We start from the raw sequence: 21109 nt of genomic DNA on the forward strand, positions 1-21109 counted from the left end.
AGTTAGTATATATAGTCCAAGAGGTTTGTTCTTAACACCAGTTCCATGGCTCTTGAAGCACTTTGTATGATCATCACATTTTTCATTAAAGAAGATGTGGAAATATGATATAAATAGAGGAAGAATGTCATTTAACTAACAAGAATGGCATCCTGACCCTCCTGGAACTAGGCCTGGCCCTGGAGTACATGGATCTGGCTGAAATAAGACAGGCAGAGGAAGACCATCACAACACCATCAATCATATGGGGAAACTACTGCATCTGGAAAAAGAGGACTATGGCCATTGGAGATGGGAAGGTGTAGAGAGAGCAAGGGTTAGGATGAGTGGTAAGGACCCCATGCAGAGGGGCCTTGTCCTGGTGCTCCACAGCTCACAGTGCACTTTGGCCCACAGTCAGGGTGTTCTTTAATCTTGCAGACTGGAGCAGAGCAGCTGGGTGGGTTCCCCTCTCCAACGAGGGACAGGTGATGGACAGCTGGGTGTGCACAGCCTGGGATCCATCATGGCACCTGGCACCCATGTGTCAGGGTGCTGTTCTCTCCCTCAAAAGAACTCCACAAGAACTCATATTTTTGTAGGTATAAAAATAATTTTTGAATCACTAGCTATGTTTCTGATGGAGAGAGATGCTGACATTCTTAATAATGTTGGTGATCAAAAACCATCACATGAAAAAGAAAACAAAATACAACAGCTCATTCCTTATTCAGGCCCTTCAAAATGTATTTAACTGTCAAATCCCTAAATCTAATTTATGCAACCAAGTCCAAATATTATACTCATAAAAGTAGACACAAGGCAGGTGCAGTAGTGCACACCTACAATCCCCATGGCTCGGGAGGCTAATGCAGAAGGAACCAAATTCAAAGCCAGCCTCAGCCATAGTGAGGCACTAAGCAACTCAGTGAAATCCTATTTCTAAATAAAATATAAAATGTGGCTGGAGATGTGGGTCATTGTTCAAGAGTCCCTGAATTTAATCCCCAGTACCTCCCACCAATAAAGCTGGTTTAACCAATCAAATACAGACTGTGTGCAAGTAAGGGTGTCATGTTTAGGAAAAGAGATCCCAGCATCCTCCTTGACTCAGGAAGGAGCTGAGTGAGCCCTCTAGAGCAAATCCTGATGTTTCAGTTAGCCAAAGTAGACAGAAATGAAACCATTGAGAAAATAAGCAATTGAAAAAATTCTGTTAATCTGATACAATATCATTTTTCTTTACCAATGAAAAAAGTATTATACAAACTATGATTATTATTTAGGTATATGTAAGAACATCAGAGAAGAAGAAGAAAAATCATTGTATTTGTATTTGGTATAAATAAAAATAGATAATAATTTGAGAAGATAATGACAGGTAGAGAAATTTCATATAGAAAATACAGGCAGGAAACAAAAGACTCTTCAATAAATTTTGTTCATACATCTATGAATATGCCAAAATAAGCAACACAATTACATAATTAAAATTCTCAAATAAAATATTAAAATATGGAAATATTGTTTATTGAAAGAGAAATGGCTTGTATTGATATAAAATATAAAACTCTAACTTAGCAACTTATAAGGTTTATATGCAAAATCGGTGTTATAACACTCAATCAACGTCTTTTGGCAAATACAAAAACAAAACAAAACAAACAAAAAAAAAAACAAAAAAAAATTTAATTTTCTGGAATGAACCAGGAGTAACTTAAGATGATCTGGGATATAACAATTTTCCATGACCATTTTCACCCAGATTGCTGCTGAACTCTCAGGACAGGATGGGCATTGACGTGAGCAGGAACACAGCCCAGGTTGTCCCTGTCTCTAATCCTGCAATCTAGCCACAGTGGCTGGAAACCTGGACAGGATCCAAGCTGACTCTGCCAGGAGCCAGGTGTCCTGGAGTTTCTCAGGCTCAGGGTCTTCTCCCAGCAAGATGGGGTTAGAGCAGCACTAGGCAAACTGTGCCTTCAGGGTCCTGAGGCCAGTGGCAGAGCTGACCTGTTATTCCCACAGTCTACTCAGAGCTGTCCACTCTCCCTCCTGGGTCTTTGCCAAGGGTGCCCCTTTCTCTCACCCCTGTCCACAGGCCATGTACAGCTTGGATCCCTGGGTGTGGAGTGTGGATGTCACAGAGCCTTATCATGACAGGTAGGCGCTCACATACACCAAAGTTACTCTGAATATGCATATTTCTGTGCATTGACCAGGTTTAGGACTTTCTGTCACTGCTTCTCTGTTCAGTCCATAGATATTTGGTTCAGATAATTCCTTGCTATGGGTGGTGTTGAGTGATGACTGGAGGTTTGGCAGGTACAATGGTTTCTAACAACTGGTTGCCTTGCAAAACCCTTTCTTAACATAAGTGAAAATAAAATTGAATCCAGACATTGTCAAGGGTCCACAGGGGTGGAAGTTTCTGGCCCACTATGTGGGCTTTGCTGTCAAGTGTGTTCTGTGACCTGATCCATGACAGGAAGCACACTGAGCAGATTGGGAATGAAAAGGTGTCATGGGGAGAGAAAGGGGATCCAGCTGAGAATGCAGAGGGTAAGATATGGCATCAAGTGTTTATAAAGTTAACCTGGGTGTGGTGGAGCTCACCTCTAACCCCAGGTACTCAGAATGCTGAGGTAGGATAATTTGTTCAAGGTAAGCCTGGGCTTCTTAGGGAGAACCTGACTTAAATAAGACTCAAATTGGGTTATAATGGAACTCGGGGTTATGACTCCATTGTATCAATCCCTGGTACTGAAAAAATAAATTTAGAAAGTTCACATTAAATACACTGAGCAGTAAATATTATTAAAAATTAATTTTCATCAGAAAATAATGTTGAGTAGCCTATGCTGAGCAATGGAATTATAGACAAGCCTGATCTAGAGGAGGAAAAGCATCTGAGATTCTGAGACAGGAATGAACTAGAGAATTTCCATACAAGATTGTGTCTTGGCAGGTCCTGGCTGAGGAGGAGCCTCAAGGACTGAGGTAAACTCTTCTCTCCTCCCTCTGAACCTGCTCCTTAGCTTGCTGAGCACCCCCTGATGGCCCTGGGCACCCTGCAGTGAAGTTTATGTATAGATTCACACTGAGGTCCCCTCACTGTGGCTCTGGCACAGTAATAGATGACTGTGTCCTGGGAAGTCAGGGAGTTCAGCTGCAGGAAAAACTAATTCTTGAACATGTCTCTGGACTTTCACTCAGCTTTTGAAATATGGGCTCTAGTTAGTACCACCATTATTTTATATATACTCTATTCATTCAGCACCTTTACTGGGGGCTGAAGGATCAATCCAGTGCGAGCCATAACCACTAGTTGTGATGGACAATCCAGACACAGGACAGGTGACATATAGGGTCTGTAAGGGCTTCAACAGGCCAGATTCTGACATCTGCAGCTGAACCTGCATAGGACACCTGGGGACAAGGACAGTCACATGCTATCAGTCACCTGCAATCACAACCTCTGCATCAACCCAGGTCAGACACTGGAGACACTCACCTTGGGAAGGTGTGACCAGCTAAAGAAGAGTCTAAGCAGCCTCATCTTTTAGAACACACTCCTGCCTTCCCAGAGACCTCAGCCCTGTGTGAGCAGAGAGCTGTGATCTCCCACAGCTCAGAGGGCATTTTGAACCCAGAGCAGGAGAAGGACTTTGCCTGTGGATGAGGCTTTTCTTACATCTGGAGAGGCTGAGGTCAGGCTGCCCAGGTCCTCTGTGCTCCTGAGGTGTGTCCCTCCTTGGAAACCAAGTAAAGCTTTACCTGTGAGAGGAAATTAGTTGGGTTCAGGGGTGCTGGAAGGCTTTCAGAGGAGAAACCAACATTCCTGAGCTCTTCCTCTCAACAGGAGAGGACAGGATGGAAGTGCTGGGCCAGGTGAGAGTACTGGGAGCAGAGGCAGCTCTCAGCTGCAGCCTGAGGCTGAGAGCCCCTGAGTGCCCCAGAGCAGCAGAGCCAGGCTGACAGCAGACAGGATGGCATGCAGGGCAGGCTGGGTGAGGGAGGAGGCCCAGTCCCCCTCCCTGTGCAGCATCCCTGCAGTGAGACCTGCCTTGCCCACAGCCCAGCATTTGGAGAAAACAGTGGACACTGTCTATAGTGAGGTGGGTCACTGAGAGGGCAGGTGTAGTTGCTGACTTCCTGATGAGGTTCAGGAATTATTCTCCTGCTTGAGTGAGCACAGCACCCTAATAAGACATGTGGGCTCCTCTCCTTATTCCCTGTGGTGTTGACCATGAACTTCCTGCAAACACTGAGCCTGCAGCACCCACCTCTTGGTATTGGGGTGGCTCAGATAAGACCTGCTGGTCTCCAGGTTTTCACCAAAAAGCCAGGTGTGCCATTATATGTACTTTCCAAGTCCTAGCAAATCATCTGATTTAGAAAGCTATTCTTCAAGTTAGACCATCACAGCAATGCACCTAGACCCTTGGCATGACACTCTTTTCTCCTCCCCTCATCCAGGTGTAAACCAGTGGGTTCTAGCACCCAGTGTTTTACTTGGCCCTACCTGAGATTTCATGTCCATCTACTACATTAACATCATGCTCACTTATGGCTCTCTTTCATTAAGCTATGATCAAAATATCGTAGATCCAATATTTTGGTCTCGCAGGCTCCTTGACTTCCTCTCCCATAACGTGGGTTGCTTTGGAACTGTCCTGAGTGGCCTCATGCTCAGTTCAGGTGATTTCTCCTCCTACTCATGGATGATTGACATTGGTGACCTGTTGACACTAGAGCCTTGGCCAAGATTTCTGAGTCACAATTGAAAAAAAAAATTCTGTTTCTCACATTCTTTCTGTGTAAGGCACATCCCAGTGTTCTTTCACATCTGAAGTCCAGGGATTCATAAAACATAATTCTTGGGGACAATTTGAAATAATAAAATCACAATGCAGAGACATTGCAGGGAACATGGTCCTCCATTGCTGGTCACAAAAATATTTGTTCACAGCATGAAACAGAAACAAGAGGATGGGTAGAGGGAACCTCCTGGGAATGGATGTCTGGGGGGAATTGCCTTCCCAGGCAGTTAATGTCCATGGATAACAGCAAACATACTATAGGTTTGATTGCAAATTTGACCTGGCTACCAGGGCTGTGGAGGAAAGTTGGCCAGAAATTATATTGGTGACTACCTGTAAATTGCTTAGCTGCTGCCTGAGTATATATACAAGGTAACTGTGCAATAAAATCAGAACTGCTTCTTTCTTGGTCTCCAAAGGTCTTGATTAGTGACTCTGCAGCCATAATCTCCTCTACCCTGTACCGTGGACTTCCTTCCTGGGTGAGGAGAGCCCACGGACCCAGGAGACTAGGAGTCAAGCTACTATGGGACCAGTTTCCACTCCTCAGTACTGATCCACAGACCTAATATCATCAGAGAATAGTGATGCACACACACCAATGTTATAGCAGCATAGCTCCAGGAGCCAGGTGTAGCACCAGCCAGGTGCTGTCCACACAAGAGTGGACAGAGAAAAATGTGACCTGCATGCCCAATGGAGTTCCCACAGCAACAAGAAAGAGAGAAATAATGTCACTTCTTGGAAAATGGACTGAATTGGGAACATGATGCTTGGAGAAAAAAGTAAGACTCACCAAGTGAGGTAATGAAAGATGTTGTCACATGCAACAGTTACACTCAGGGCAACCCACCAATCCAATACCAGGGGCTCTTCTGGAACCTCACAGAAAGTAGGAACAGAAGGAGGAAATACTCCTCAGACCACCCCTCCTTGTCCTCAGGAACAGCATCCTGGGCTGAAGAGAAGAGTCCAGAACAAGAGTCTGAGTCCTCAGAGGAGAAGCATCACAGGGAGTTGGCAACAGGGAGAGGCAGGTTTCTGTGGTGGGTGGGAGGTGATAATGTGGGCCAAGACCACCTCCCCACTGCAGTAGGGACAGACAAGGGCCTCCCTAGGGGCCCTTCATGTGAGCCCAAAGCCAGACTGGAGAGAAGCTCAGAGCAAGTCCCCTAAGGCAATCCCAGCCTGGAATAAAATTTATCAGGTTACAGAGCTTCAGGTGCAGAAAGAAGTAGGGGAGCTGGATGTCATTTAAGGAGCCAGGAACCAGATGTGAGGGGATCAAAGCACAGGGTGGTTCCAAGGAATGTTTTCATAAGACAGAAACCAAATGCTATTGAGGGCCCCATACAACAGAAATCTCCAAATACAGAGTGGACAAGGTTCAAGATGATATATATAGAACACTTAGAAAAAAGCAGGTCTGGGGCTGGGGATGTGGATCAAGCGATAGCGCGCTCGCCTGGCATGTGTGCAGCCCAGGTTCGATTCTCAGCACCACATACAGACAAAGATGTTGTGCCCACCGATAACTAGAAAACAAATATTAAAGATTTTTCTCTCTCTGTCTCTCTCTTTTAATAAAAAGCAAAAAAAAAAAAAAAGAAAAAAGGAGGTTAAAGTAATTTTCTGAAATTATAATAAATTATAATAAAACACATGAAATCCAACAAAATGCCTGTCTGCTAACATAAAATCCAAGCCAAGCCCAACAAGACAGGACACTGAGATCAGAAAAGAGGACAAGAGGGACATGAAGCAGTCTCAGCAAGTTGTGTGAAACACAACATACACTATGAATGCTTATTCTGGTTTCAATATGTATTCCACTGTTATATCACAAATCTAATGTATATAACTTTGTCCAAACATTCTACTCAGAAAAGCAGGCTTAAGCTATAGAACTCAAACTGTCTGAAAGTGAAGGGCACCATATTTAGGGAATGGTATCTCAGCATCCACCAGGGCTCAGGAAGAAGCTGAGCAAGATTCCCAGAGTAAGTTCTGAGTTCTGAATGAGGCAAAGGAGACATAAACTCAACCACTAAGGAAAAAAAATTAATGAAAAAATTCTATGTTTATCAAATGCAAAATCACTTCTCTTCACCAATGAAAACAATATTGTACAAGGTATGATTGTTAGTTAGGTATACATGAAAACATCAGGGATATACAGCAAAAGAAAATCATTGTATTTGTATTTGCTATGAAAAAAATAAATTATAATTTGAGAAGATGATGATAATGCTCAATATAAAATATTACAAATAATTAAAAATATAAAAGTTTTGTTGATTGAAAAAGAAATGGGTTCCACTGATATAAAATATAAAACTCTAAGTTACTTAGAAACTTATCTATTTTGTATACAAAAAAAGTGTTATGACTCTCAATCAAAATTTTTTTGGGAAAAAAATCAATTAAAAATAAAATCTTTGGGAAAAAGCACAATAATTTAAATTTATGAAGTGAAGCAGGAGTTGCCTGGGAGTATTGTGGAACTAAATATTGGTGATGCTCATCCTCACCCAGACTGGAACTGGACTCTCAATAGGGTGGGCACCTATGTGTCCCTCTCTGTGATCCTGAAATCCAGCCACAGTGGCTGGAAACCAAGGCACTGTCCTAGGTGCCTCTGCCCAGCAGCCAGATGGCCGGGGGCTTCTCAGACTCAAGATCACCTCATAGCAAGATGGAGTCAGGGTGGCTCTGGGCACAGTGTGTCTTCAGGGTTCTGAAGCCAGTGGCCCCACTGGCCTCACTTCTGGGTATGGAGCTGAGAAAGCTCCTGAGCATGTCTTCCTCTGGTGCTGGTTACTCTTGACCATCCAGGTGGAGCTTTCCCTGCTTACCCCTGACACTGTGGGGGCTCGCTCTCTCCCCTATCCCTAGGACAGCTGAGTCCTGCTGCACCAGTCCAGCACTCCCTCAGCATCACTGTGGGGAATTCAAAGTGTCTCTCAAATTCTCTGTGTCTGTGGAAGGCCCCAGCCTGGATATCACTGTGGAGAAGTCCCTCATGGTTCTGCAGGAGGGCTCAAACACAGTGCTGAGAGCAGAAAAGTACCCGGGAGCCCCCTTACCCTGGTTATCTCCTCTTCTTCCTCTGGCTGCTAAAGGCTCTTCTCTCTGGAGGGATCAGGCTCCATAAACTCTGTCTGTGACATGGGCCAGGCTGCCCTGTGCTGAACTATGGAGCTCTCCTGTGTCTCTGCAACCTGATGACAGCAGAAATTCTGATAACTGGTTGGTTTCAGAGACAGTACTTGGAATCAGGCCCTCCCTTAGGAACCCTTGATGATGGGCCTGAGCTGCGACCTTTGTGTGTCCTAGTATGAGCTGGGTCCGGACCCCACTGTCCATTTTGCCTCACTCTGAATCCAGAGTAGAAAGTCTACTCTGTGACTGATTGTGTGTCTCAGAAAGTGCTGTCAACAACTCTGCAGAGGGCTCTGGATATTGTGTGTTCCACTGTGAGGTCACTCACAGGAGCAGGTGTGGCCACACCCTGTGCTTATGCATGGTGAATCTCTGCTCCCTTACAGTGATGACTTTTGAGTGTAGAATTGAGAGCAGATGAACAGGATTATAAATCTAGAAAAGATCCATGGGGAGACTCTGAATTGAGGGGAAGCCCCAGTGGGAATCCATTTGAACCTCCCTCTTCAAGAGTTCAAGTTGGAGCCTGTGATATAGGGCTCTAAGTGGCCCTGGTGTTCCTGGCACCCTGAAAAACAAGGAAACAAACATTTTTGTCAAAGATATCATAGAAATATACAAACTGAATTAAAAAGGTATTAATTGCCTAGGACCCAGGGGGATAGAGAAAAAAAGCCTCAATACACAACAAGAAACCAGTCCTCAACCACTCTCTGCCCCTGCTCCTGTCCTGACCCTGAGATTCTTATTGCTGAGCGCCCCCTGCTGGTCTTGGTCACAATGTGGGAGGTTTGTTTCTGGGCTTATACTAAGGACCCCTCACTGTGTCTCTGGCACAGTAATAGGTGTCCTTGTCCTTGGCTCGCAGACTACTCATTTGCAGGTACTGCAGGTTCTTGCATTTGTCTCTGGAGATGGTGAATTGGCACTTCACTGAGTCTGGGTAGTAGGGGCTAACACCATTTTAGTTAAATTGTCAAAACATTACAGGCCCTTCCCTGGAGCCTGGCAGATCCAGTTCATCCAGTAGCTGCTCAAGGTGAATCTAGAGGCTGCACAGGAGAGTTGCAGTCCCCCCCCCAAGGGCTGCACGAGGGCTCCCCCAGACTCCAACAGCTATATATCCACTTGTCACCTGCAAACACAGAAGCATCCTGGTCAGGACACTTTCACTCATACACTCATTCTCTCACTTCTGTCCACTCACACACTCAGGGTATCTGGTTCTCAATTATTTACCTTTTAAGACAGCCACCAGGAAAACCCAGCTGAGCACACTCTCCATGCTAATTGTCCTTGCAGTGACCAGTCAGGAGTGGGCCATGGAGCAAGCACAGGGACTGCATACATGGTCTCAAGCCCAGGGCTGTGTCAATGGGTAAGGAACCTGCCACTCACACACCTAGAGCAGACAGTGCCAGGCTGCCCCTGTGTCTCCATGGTGATTTGGCCATGATCAGGACCTGTACCTGAGGGTGAGACAGGAAAGGAGAGGCTCTGGCCATGGGCTTCTATTGAGTGAAGTAGGCTACAGCCCTGAGAGAATTCAGACCTCTCCATTTCTCCCATTTTCCATGCCCAGCATCTTTTTTGTCCTGTCCAGGGAATATGGTGAAAGAAATATATGGAAGTGGATACGTGGTCAAGAACAGGAAAGACTTGAAAATTGGAGCAGTGTTCTTGTATCATCTGGGGCCTGAGACCAATTATAGCTAGCTAAATATCTATCTATATTTCTATGTATCTATTATCTATCATCTATCTTTCTCTGTGAATCATCAATCATCTATTATGAATATATTATTTATCATCATTTTCTTATATTTATATCAGCTTTGATAAATTATTTTGTCACTTATTTATATTTGTATATCATCTTTTATCATTTCCTTGTTATCTGTCAATGAAATACCTTATCTATCTACCATGTATCTCTCTATTTGTCTGCCCTCTGTCTGTGCATATCTATCTATCTATCTATCTATCATCTGTGACCTGTTCCTCCCTTCCTGCTCCTGGGCAGTGCAGGACCTGCGGAAACAGCATCTCACTGTCTGGAACATGTGTCTTGTGATCCTCCTGGGCACACAGCTACTGCCCATGCTGCTGCTGCCCTGTCTTTCTCAGCATGTCCACATCATCCACAGATAGAGAGAACAACTGACACCCTGGGCCAGGCTCCCCAATGGCCTGCCCCTGAGACCTTCCACCATGTCCCCACTGCACTACTGAGGTCATATCCCAGCACATGTTCCTGTGTGGTGCAGAACATGTGAGAACCATGAGGAGGAAGTGCGTCTGAACTTAAGGGTTTGCTGTAGATCCCCACTCTCCAGCTTATCCAAATGAGGGCCAACCAGAGGTCTCTCAGATGGCGGGGGGGATGCCCAGACTGCCCACCTCTAGTCAACATCACACTGCAAGCTTTAGCAATAGCAATTTACAGGACAGGGAAGCAAAGGCCCTTCAAAGTGGGAAGGAACTTCAGTTTTAGATGACCCAATTTTATATACATAAAAAGCTAAAGAGGTCCCTGCCCCTCTCTGCATATGGCTGCTGTTGCCCTGGGCTGCTGTGAGCTCCTTAGCTGGCCTCGCCTCCTCAGCAGTGGCGGCTTCCCCGTTGTAGCCGCGATTCTCAAGGAAAGGGAACCAGGCGCAAGTCCTGGGGGGAACCGGAATAAGAGATCACCAGGGAGGCCCGGATCCCCGGCAACCCAGCGCTCCCTTCAGAAGCTCTACCCTCTGCCCTGGGCCCGCTGTTGTTCAGGCTGGTCTTCAACTCCTGGGCTCAAGCAGTCCTCTTGCCTCAGCCTTCCTGAGTAGCTGGGAACAGAGCACTGTGGGAGATAATTATGAAAAATGAAGCACTGCTGGAAATAGTCCTCATGCGGAACACCATCAGGTACTAGTGATCCCAGCAAACCCCACTGCACAAAGGACAGCGTATCCCGTGGTGGTGAAAGTGGAAAATGCTTTACCAAAGACCAAGTAGTGGGAGTTCTCAGCATTAACAAATGTAAAAATTACTATGAAGTACTTGGAGTTACAAAAGATGCTGGTGATGAAGATTTGTAAAAAGCTTATAGAAAGCTTGCTTTGAAGTTTCATCCAGACAAAACTATGCATCTGGAGCAACAGATGCTTTTAAGAAGATTGGAAATGCTTCTGCTTTTTTAAACAATCCAGAAAAAGGAAAACAGTGTATCTCACAGGCAGTGAAGAACAAGCATGTAATCACCAAGACAATGGCAGATTTAATTTCCATAGAGGCTGTGAAGCTGATATAACTCCAGAAGACTTGTTCAATATATTTTTTGTTCAATATATATTTCCTTCAGGTAGTGTACACTCATTTTCAAATGGCCGAGCTGGTTATAGCCATCAACATCAGCATCCACATAGTGGACATGAAAGAGAAGAAAAAGAGGAATCGGAGGTTTTTCTGTGTTTATCCAGCTGATGCCCATTACCCTACTGATTCTTGTGTTATTATTAGCCAACTGATGGTCTCCAATCTTCCTTATTCCTTATATCCCAGATCTGGATCAGAGAAAACCATTAAAATGCAAACAGAAAATTTGGGCCTTGTTTACTATGTCAACAAACATTTTAAAAATGAATATAAAGGAATGTTATTACCAACGGTAAAAAAAAAGTGTAGAAGAAAATTATGTGACTAATATTTGAAATAATTTCTGGAAAGAAAGCAAAAAACAGATATGCAGTATGCAGCAAAAGTATACCGTGATGATCGACTCCGAAGGAAGGCAGATGCCTTGAGCATGGACACCTGTAAAGAAGTGGAGTGGCTGACTAGCCTTTATAAAGGAGGATGAACTGGAATTTGTATTTATACCTTTCAGCATGCTCTTTATCTCTTTTGTAAATTTAATTTCATCATGAAAGCTGAAAAAAAAGATTTGATATTAAAAACTGAACTGAATAGTTGGTTCTTGAAATCTTGGGCTGTTTATGACCTATTGGTTCCTTTAAATAGTAAGAACTGAGAACTGAAATTAAGATTTATGTTTCTGCAATTATTTTCATTTTAAAAGCTTATATGATTCCTCAATAAAAATGCTTTGAGAAAGGATTTTCATACCTGTAGCAATTCAGTTTTAGTGATTCTCTCTCTTTTCCCTCATGTAAATATTTATGGAATGATCATTTTGTGTACATACAGATTACTGCCTTTTACTTAAATTCTTTTAGTGTTTAGTTCCATAAGACACTTCCTTAAAAAAAAAAAAAAAAAAAAAAAACCAAAAAAACCTAAAGAGTCCACCTTGAATGTTACAACTGACAAACTGGTAAAGTCACAAAATACAAAGTTGCCATGCAAAATGTGACATTTTATACATCAAAAGTAACCATGTTGTGGGCTGGGGATGGGGCTCAAGAAGTAGTGAACTCGCCTGGCATGCATGGGGCATTGGGTTCGATCCTCAGCACCACATAAAAATAAAATAAAGATGTTGTGTCTACCGAAAACTAAAAAATAAATATTTAAAAATTATCTCTCCTCTCTCTCTCTCTCTCACTCACTCTCGCTCTCACTCTCTCTTTAAAAAAAAAGTAATCATGTTGAAAAATTCAAGAAATAGTCCTATTCAAAATTGCTACATAATTATCTAGAATTAAATAATCCAAAAAAATGAAATATATCCATTAGGTAAACTCTAAATTCGTTTAAAGCAATTGAAGATAAAATACAGAAAAAGTGGAAAGATATCCCAATTCATGGAATTGGAGTAAAAATACTGGTGATTGTACACACCCCATGAAACCACCTGAGGATTCAATGCATCCTTTGCCAAAGTTCCTGTGACATTCTTTACAGAAAGAGAAAGCATAAACTTAAAACTCACAGAGAGCCAAAGAGAAACTGAACATGCAAAGCCACCTTCACCCAAAATAGCACTGCCTGGTCTCATCTCTACCTGCACATCAACATGTACCACAGGTGACAGCAGCCTAGAGAGCTGGCCCTGCACTGAACCCACACACAGATGCAAGGAGATTTTGATGACAGGGTGCAGCCACACACATGTAGTCCACTGGGTCTAGCAAAAAGGTCAGGAATCCTTATTGGAAGGATGGTTCTTTACTGAATAGCTCTGGGAAAACTGGACAACCACAGGCAGGAGATTAGAATTAGACCCCCACTCTCACCAGGTAAAATCTCAGCTCCAAATCAATGCAAGACTTACACACAGGTCCTGAGATGTCAAAGCCATGGAAGAAAACTTAGGAGACACTGAAAGGTGCTCACACAGGAGGAGAAATAAGATAAGAACCTAAAAACAAAGGCCATAGAGTAAAAGTGGACAGATCAAGCAGCAGGATTCTCCACAGCAAAGGAAGCTACTGACTGAGGAGAAAATCTACACACTAGCAGAAAATTTATTTGGAAAGCTGTTGCTCCAACAAGGGTCAGAAATGCAGAATGAGTGGGAAAAGCCAACAGTTCAGTAGCCAAAGATAACACAGAGCAAATACCCCACAGTTTACTGCACTTGGGTAAATTACCTATGTTCACATCTATCAAAGATCACATAGAAATAACACAAATAACTTATCAAATGCTCAACATCACAAATCACCAGGAAAACGCAAACAAAACCACAGGGAGATTTCAATCCTCCCTGATGAGATGGCTCCTTGAAAAGGAGGAAGATAACAAATGCTCACAGTGGAAGGGGTCAGGGTACTACTGGGAATGTAGACTGTGTCATGGAGAACACTGTGAAGCTTCATCAGAAATAAAATCAGGTCTCACCCATGATGTAGCCACCCAGGTACTGAGTGTTTTTCCATAAGAAATGTAATCTGTACATCAAATAATTATTGGAAAACCATTGATTATTGAAACACATTTCACAATCAACAAAGGAGTCATTCAGGGGTAGATGGATGAAGAACATCCACTATGCACAGACCAGGAAATATTTTATAGCCAAAAGAATGACATCCTGTCCTTCCTGGCCCTGGGCATGGCCCTGGAGCACATGGTCCTAGCTGAAATGAGTCAGGCAGAGGGAGACCATCACCACACCATCACTCATGTGGGTAGCCTACTGCAGCAGGTCCTGGAAAGAGAGAGGACAGTGGCCTCTGAAGATGGGAAGGTGCAGGGAGGGTGGGGGTGAGGGTGGGTGGTGAGGGCCACGTGCAGAGAGGGCCTTGTCCTGGGGCTCTGCAGCTCACAGGGCACTTGTGGCCCACAGCCAGGCTGTGCTTCACAGTGAGTGGGACAGAGCAGCTGGTGGGCTCCCCAGACTCAGGAGGGACAGGTGATGGACAGCTGGGCGTGCCCAGCCTGGGACCCATCATGGCACCTGGCACCCTTTGTGTCAGGGTGCTGTCTCCTCTGCCTCACAAGACTTTACAAGGTTTTAATGTAATCATGAAAATAAAGCTGGAATGGCCAGCTGTGTGTCTGAGGGAAAGAAATGGTGACATTCACAGTGATGTTGATGATCAAACACCCTCATGTGTGAACAACATTATACAACACATCATTATTTATTCAGATCCTTCAAAATGTATTACACTCTCAAGTCCTAAATCTAATTTGTATAAGTACATCCATGTATTATACTCAGAGAAACAGGCTTAAGCCATCAAATACAGGCTGTCTTCAAGTTAGGGGCATTGTGTTTAGGGAAAGTGATCACAGCATCCACCTGGGTGAGGAAAGAACTGTGTGAGAATGCAGAGCAAGTCCTGAGGTTTCAGTGAAGGAAAGAAGACAGAAATCAAACCATTGGGGGAAATAAATCATTCAGAAATGCCCTCTGAATGCAATTGGGTTCTTTTTAGTCATTAAAACACCAACATTTGTACAATGTACAATAAGAACCTCAGAGACATATAACAAAGGAAAACTGTTGTGTTTTCTTTCTTTTTTTTTTTTGGTCAGTTAATATTTAATTTTAATAATACCTGTTATGTTTGAAGAGTAGCAATGCACGAAGAAAAGAATCCTCTGTGAATGTTTACACCCAGTGTGAACACATGCTTTAAATATGCAGTGGGGAAGGAGAGAATTCACAGTTAACAAAGCTAAAAAAACTCTTGTTATAAATTACACAAAGCATATAAAAATATTTCTCTGAATGCATAGATTAAGACTTTAAACTCACCTACCAGCAACTGTGCAGTCTAATCCCACTGCCAGAGTCACTGACCACAGAGGATTCTATGGAGAGAGAGGTCAAGGTAGGGCAGAGCCCTTGCTCCCTCTGCTTCTGAGCCTGGAGAACAACTCTGTAGGCCACCTCCTAACCAAGGGCCTCCACTGCTTCTGAGAATCTCTAATTAATCTAGGTGGCTAAAAGAGTTTTAACCCCAGTAATTTAGACATGAATTAATACTGAACCATTTCTTGAAGGATAGAACCATAGTTAATTGTATCAGTAAGTTGTAACTTTTCAAAGTGAAGGAAGAGGTTAGTACATCTAGATAATGTAGTTTCTGATTGGTTGAAACACAAGGGAGGTTTCTTTAAAGCACTTAAGAGAAAGTAGGTAATAAAGTAACCTTCACTATGCTATGCACACTCCACAAGGATAAGTCACCAGCAGTAAGGGGGGAGGGGATACAAGGAAGTCATTAAACAGAGTGACTCCAAGAAGTTGGCCTTGAGGAATATCTCAGCCTCATTTCAGTACTTAAGCAGCAGCAGGAGGCCATTATCTTAGTACAACATTCTCTTCCATTGACATCTTCTGCACCTTCTTACTCAATTATAGTGTTCTAATAAAATTAAGTTAACACAATCAGGAAGTTAAGTTTCTTTGGAAACTATAGGCACTATGGGGAGAAAGCTTCTTAAGACAGCAGGGATGCTCTCCAACAGCTGGCTTCAACCCCTGCTCTCCTGTCTACCTGGGCAGCTCTGATTTCTAAAGCTAAGCTGTTTGTTTCAACGAGACAGTAGCTTTTCTTTTACCTTAATGATGCTGAAGAAAATGAAAAGAATCCTCAAATGCATTCTTGAACAAAATTCTTATGCCATGCTCAATAGTTTAATCAGGTAAGTTTTGTTTTTAAGTCTGGTAGACTCACAACTGATTTTGTTGAGTGGATTGGTGGTGGCAGTAGGGGGAATCCCTAAGATCAAACGATTTGTTTTAAAAAGCAACAGATTTCAGAGTTGTGTAAAAATCCTAATAATTTCAAAATAACCTTTATCTTTGTTACAAAAATAAAGATGCTAACTCCTTTAGTTCAATTTCCCACAATAACCTGTAAAATAGCAACAGATTCAGGCTCAAAAACTGCTTTTCATTTCTAGTGGAAAATGAGAATGTAGAACACGGACTGGCAATGCTTGTGCTCTTCTCAAACAGTGCAATTAAATACATTGATGACAGGAATCGCCTCAGTAAAAATGCAGTGGCTTTTTTAGAAAGCCTCAGAGAGCCCTCTAGTGACCGTGAAGGGGAGGTAAAGCAGAGATGATAGTGGAGACAGAAGCAGTTGTGAGTGTTCGCAAAGGAAAAGTGGGGGAGGGGAAGCTTTTGGTTAACAGCCTATTTACAATTAGGTAACTGTATACTTAAATACTTTTCACCTGAGTAACATTTATAAATATGTTCTAAGAAACCTCACAGCACAAGTCACACCAAAATCCCTTTGTCCAGTACCCGTGCTTTCCCCAGTCTTCCTCTCTAGTCAGTTTGCAATTTCAGGAGAGTCATGAGCATGCAACACTAAGAAAGGCACGCCCGGCCCTTCAGGTGCACTGTCAACAGGAGTGGCCGGAAATAGGTTCTGTGCTCTCTCAGCTTCTGCTTAGACAACTCTCTTACATTCTGCACATAAAACACACTGGATATAGAACCTCCGGCTTCTGCCTCTCCAGACCACTTCTCAGCTGTTCAGAGCTTCAAGCAATAGGTTTATTGTGCACCAAGAGGCTTGGAAGAGTGGCACCGCTGCTGGGGGACAGGGGCTTCTTGCCTTGGCAGAACAACGATGTTAGTGTACACTACGCAGTGGCACCAGGGGACCTCGTGGGCATCCGAGGCTTTTGGATCAATGGCTTGTCCTTGCCCCAGAGGTGACATACATTGTCACAATACTCAGCGATAAAAGTCCCTGCTGCATTAGTACGTCAGTTTTGAAGCTCTCCTGTTGTAGCAAGGCCTTTCAGTCAGTGTGGACGCAGCATTTCTGAACAGAAAATTGTTTTCACTTTTCATCAGAACCAGTTCCAGCTCCTGGAAATCTTGGAGTCGAGCGACATCTTTGTCCTTTCTTAGCAGCGTATTTGGTAAATTTCTGATCTTCTCCACTTGATCTGGATTAACACCCAGCTCACAGCAACTCACTCTGAGCAGTTCTTGGTATGTAAGCTCTTGTCGGTCCAGTTCAATTTCAATGAAATCATTTTCTCTAAGAGATGGGTTCTGAATCCTTACCTTGAGTACAAGCTCTTGCATATTAAATGAAAATGTTCCAGTAAAAAAAAAAAATGGCTGGAATGCTGGCTCCGGTCCTGTATAAGTCCCATTTTGAGGCTCCAGAGTCACTGGTGGCTTAGATGGGACAGAAGAGAAAAGGGAGCGGGTCTGACTCACTGGTGGCTGACAAACAGGACCAGGTTTTGTGCTTTCTGGTGTTCTGAGTATGGCAGGGGGGGCAGTCACATCACCGTTCTGAACAAGTGCCAAAGAAGGGTGGTCCCGGGGAAAGGCTCCTAGCAGGGTGGGTTCCCCAGGGGGCAGCAATGGAGGTGAGCCATCTGTAGGGGGGGATACTGGGGGTGTGGAGGAGCCCCCATTCTGCAACTGGGCTGAATCCTCTGCTCTGGGAGTATAGATAAAAGGGAAGGCTGGGTTGGCCAAATAATTGGGAACAAAGGGCAGTTCTGACTCCTTCTTCAGCTGAGGAAGGGTGTCGTCATCATTATCATCTTCTTCCACTCCCATGATCTTCCTGATTTCTCTCCTTGATGTTAACTGCACTGGCATTTCCCCTTTTGTGGTAAGAATCTCTTTGTCAGCACCTGACTGTAACAGGTATAAGACCATCTGACCATGGTTGCGTTTACATGCCCAGTGTAAACAAGTCCAGCCGTTGACCTCATTTTGGGAATTCACATCAACCCCGCTCTCCACCAGTTTCTGCACCTCCCGAATGTCCCCCAAGGCCGCGGCCTCCCGCAGCCTTTCCTGCTGCTCCTTCTGCTCTAGGAGGGCGTTCATCTTCCACTCGGCCGCAGGCCCCCCCGCCGCCCCGCCCTGGCCTCTCAGCGCCGTCGCCGCCTACGCGGCCTGCTCCCGGCCATGGGGAGGGAGCGCTGGGCTCGGCTGCCCTGCCCAGGCCCGTGCTCCCTCCCGCCCGCTGCCTGCGGCTCCCCAGGTGCTCCTGGCCAGCAGGCACCTGTGTTTTCTTTTAGTATGACCAAACATATATAATAAATTGAAAAGATGATGACAGGCAGAGAAATTTAAGATATACAAGGTACACAGGTAAAATTGCTCTGCTATAAAATTGTGTATATGCATTTAAAACTACATCAAAACGGACTACACAATTTTCATTTTTATAATGCACAAAAAATTAAAGAAATTTTAAAAAATGAGATTGTTAACGATAGATGTAGAATTGACAAGCATTGTTACAAATTTTAGTAGTATAAATTTTAGCCACTAGCAAACTTTATATTTAAAATCAGTGCCATAGCTGTCAACCAGCCCATATTTTTCAAATATTCCCAATAATTTAATATTCTGGAATGAACCCGGAGTAGCTTAGGATGATCTGGGATATCAAAATTGCCACTGTTCATCTTCACCCAGACTGGAGCTGGACTTTCAGGACAGGGTAGACACTGGTGTGAGTAGTAACAGAGCCCAGGGTGTCCCTCTCTGTGACCCTGCATCCAGCCACAGTGGCTGGAAACCCAGGCAGGCTCCAAGCTGCCTCTCCCCAGCACGTGTCCTGGAGCTTCTTGGACTTGAGGTCACCTCACACCAAGATGGGAACAGAATGGTCCTGAGCAGAGCATGTCTTCAGGGACCTGGAGCTAGTTTCAGAGCCACCTTACAGCTCCCACAGTCTCCTACATAACTGACCATGCTCCCTCCTGGGTCTTTGCCAAGGGAGCCCCTTTCTCTTCAAGACCTTTCTCAGGTCACCCCTGTCCACAGGCCATACAGAACTTGGAGCCCTGGGTTTTGGAATTGGGTGTCACAGAGCGTCATCACTAGGATAGACAGCTCACATACATGAAAGTTTATTCTGAATATGCATATTTCTCTGCATTTTAACTGGGTTTAGGCCTTTCTATCACTGCTTCTCAGTTTCGTACATAGCCATTTGGTTCAAATAATGCCTTGTTGTGGGTAGTATTGTGTGATGGCTGGAGGTTTGGCAGCTACAATGGTACCTAACAACTAATTGCCTTGGAAAATTTCTTTTTTAACAGAAGAGAAAACAAAACTGACTCCAGACATTGCCAAAGGTCCCAGGTGTGAAAGGTTCTGGCAGTATGTGGGCTCTACTGTAACATGTGTTCTATGACCTGACCCATAACAGGAAGCACACTGAGCAGATTGAGAATGGGAAGGTGTCATGAGGAGAGAACAGGGGATCCATCTGAGCATGGAGGGGATAAGACATGGCATCAAATGTTTATAAAGTTAACCTGGATGTGGTAGAGCTCACCTTTAATCCCAGGTACTCAGGATGATGAGGTAGGAAGATAACTAATTCAAGACCAGCCTGGGCCTCTTAGAGAGAACCTGTCTTAAAATAAAACTGAGGCAGGGCTAGGATGGAGCTCAGGGTAGGGCCCCCTGATATGAAACCCTGGTACTGAAAAGATAAGTTTATAAAGTTTACGTTGCAGACACTGGGCAGAAAATATCATTAAAAAATTAATGTTCGGGGGGGGCTGGGGTTGTGGCTCAGCTGTAGAGTGCTCACCTAGCACACGTGAAGCCCTGGGTTCGATCCTCAGCACCACATAAAAATAAATAAATTAATTAAATAAAGGTTAAAAAATTAATGTTCATCAAGAAATATTGTTCAGTAGCCTGTGCTGAGCAAGAGAATTTCATACAAGCCTGATTTAGAGAAGGACAAACTTCTGAGATTCTGAGACAAGAAAGATGTAAATAATCTCTATTCATGGTAGTGTTAGGGGGTGTGCTGGCTGGGAAGAAACCTCAGGACATGAGGGGAACTTCACTTTCTTCCCTCTGACCCTGCTCTGGAACTGACCCTGTGTGCTGAGCGCCCCCTGCTGGCCATGGGTGCCCTGCAGGAGGTTAGTGTCTGGGCTCACACTGAGGTCCCCTCACTGTGTCTCTGGCACAGTAATAGGTGGCTGTGTCCTCAGTGGTGAGGGAGCTCAACTGCAGGGAGAACTGGTTCTTGGACGTGTCTCTGGAGATGGACACTCGGCTTTTGAGGGATGGACTGTAGTTAGTACCACCACCACTAGTTATGTACCCTATGTAGTCCAGCCCCTTCCCTGGGGGTTGACGCATCCAGCTCCACCAGTAATCACTGGTTGTGATGGAGTAACCAGAGATAGCACAGGTGAGGGACAGGGTCTGCGAGGGATTCACCAGGCCAGGTCCTGACTCCTGCAGCTGCACCTGGCACAGGACACCTGGGGACAAAGACAGTCATACCCTGTCAGTCACCTGCAGCTACAACCTCCCCATGGATACAGATCTGACACTGGGGACACTCACCTTGGGGAGCTGTGACCAGGCACAGGACAAGACCCAGCAGCCTCATCTTCTAGACCACACCTGCCTTCCAGAGAACTAAGCCCTGTCTGAGCAGAGAGCTGGGAGCTCCCACAGCACAGAGGGCATTTGAACCCAGGGCAGGAGGAGGGATTTGCATGTGGGTGAGGCTCTTCTGATATCTGGAGAGGCTGAGTTCAGGCTTCCCAGGTCCTCTGTGCTCCTGAGATGTATCCCTGTCTTGAACCCAGGTGGACCTTTACCTGTGAGAGGAGAGCAGGTGGTTTCAGGGGTTCTGGAAGGCTGTCAGAGGGGGAGCCTACCCTCCTGAGCCCAGGCTGCCTCTTTCAAGCCCTTCCTCCCTGCACCTGGGAGGGTCTCAGAGTGGCAGGAACATGCCCAGCATGTAAGAGGCCCCAGGTTCACCTC

General features: G+C 44.6%; 3 pseudogenes; 1 reads left to right on the top strand and 2 right to left on the bottom strand.

The window, feature by feature from the left end:
- Window positions 1-1770: 1770 nt before the first annotated feature.
- LOC144251654 (dnaJ homolog subfamily B member 14-like) lies at window positions 1771-11803 on the top strand (annotated as a pseudogene).
- A 4952-nt stretch (window positions 11804-16755) lies between these two features.
- Window positions 16756-18181, bottom strand: LOC144251656 (ankyrin repeat domain-containing protein 40 pseudogene; annotated as a pseudogene).
- Window positions 18182-20251: 2070 nt separating this feature from the next.
- Window positions 20252-20729, bottom strand: LOC144251655 (immunoglobulin heavy variable 4-30-4 pseudogene; annotated as a pseudogene).
- Between the last annotated feature and the right edge of the window lie 380 nt (window positions 20730-21109).

This window comes from Urocitellus parryii, unplaced genomic scaffold, assembly GCF_045843805.1.
Source record: "Urocitellus parryii isolate mUroPar1 unplaced genomic scaffold, mUroPar1.hap1 Scaffold_145, whole genome shotgun sequence".
NCBI classification, from domain to species: Eukaryota; Metazoa; Chordata; class Mammalia; order Rodentia; family Sciuridae; genus Urocitellus; species Urocitellus parryii.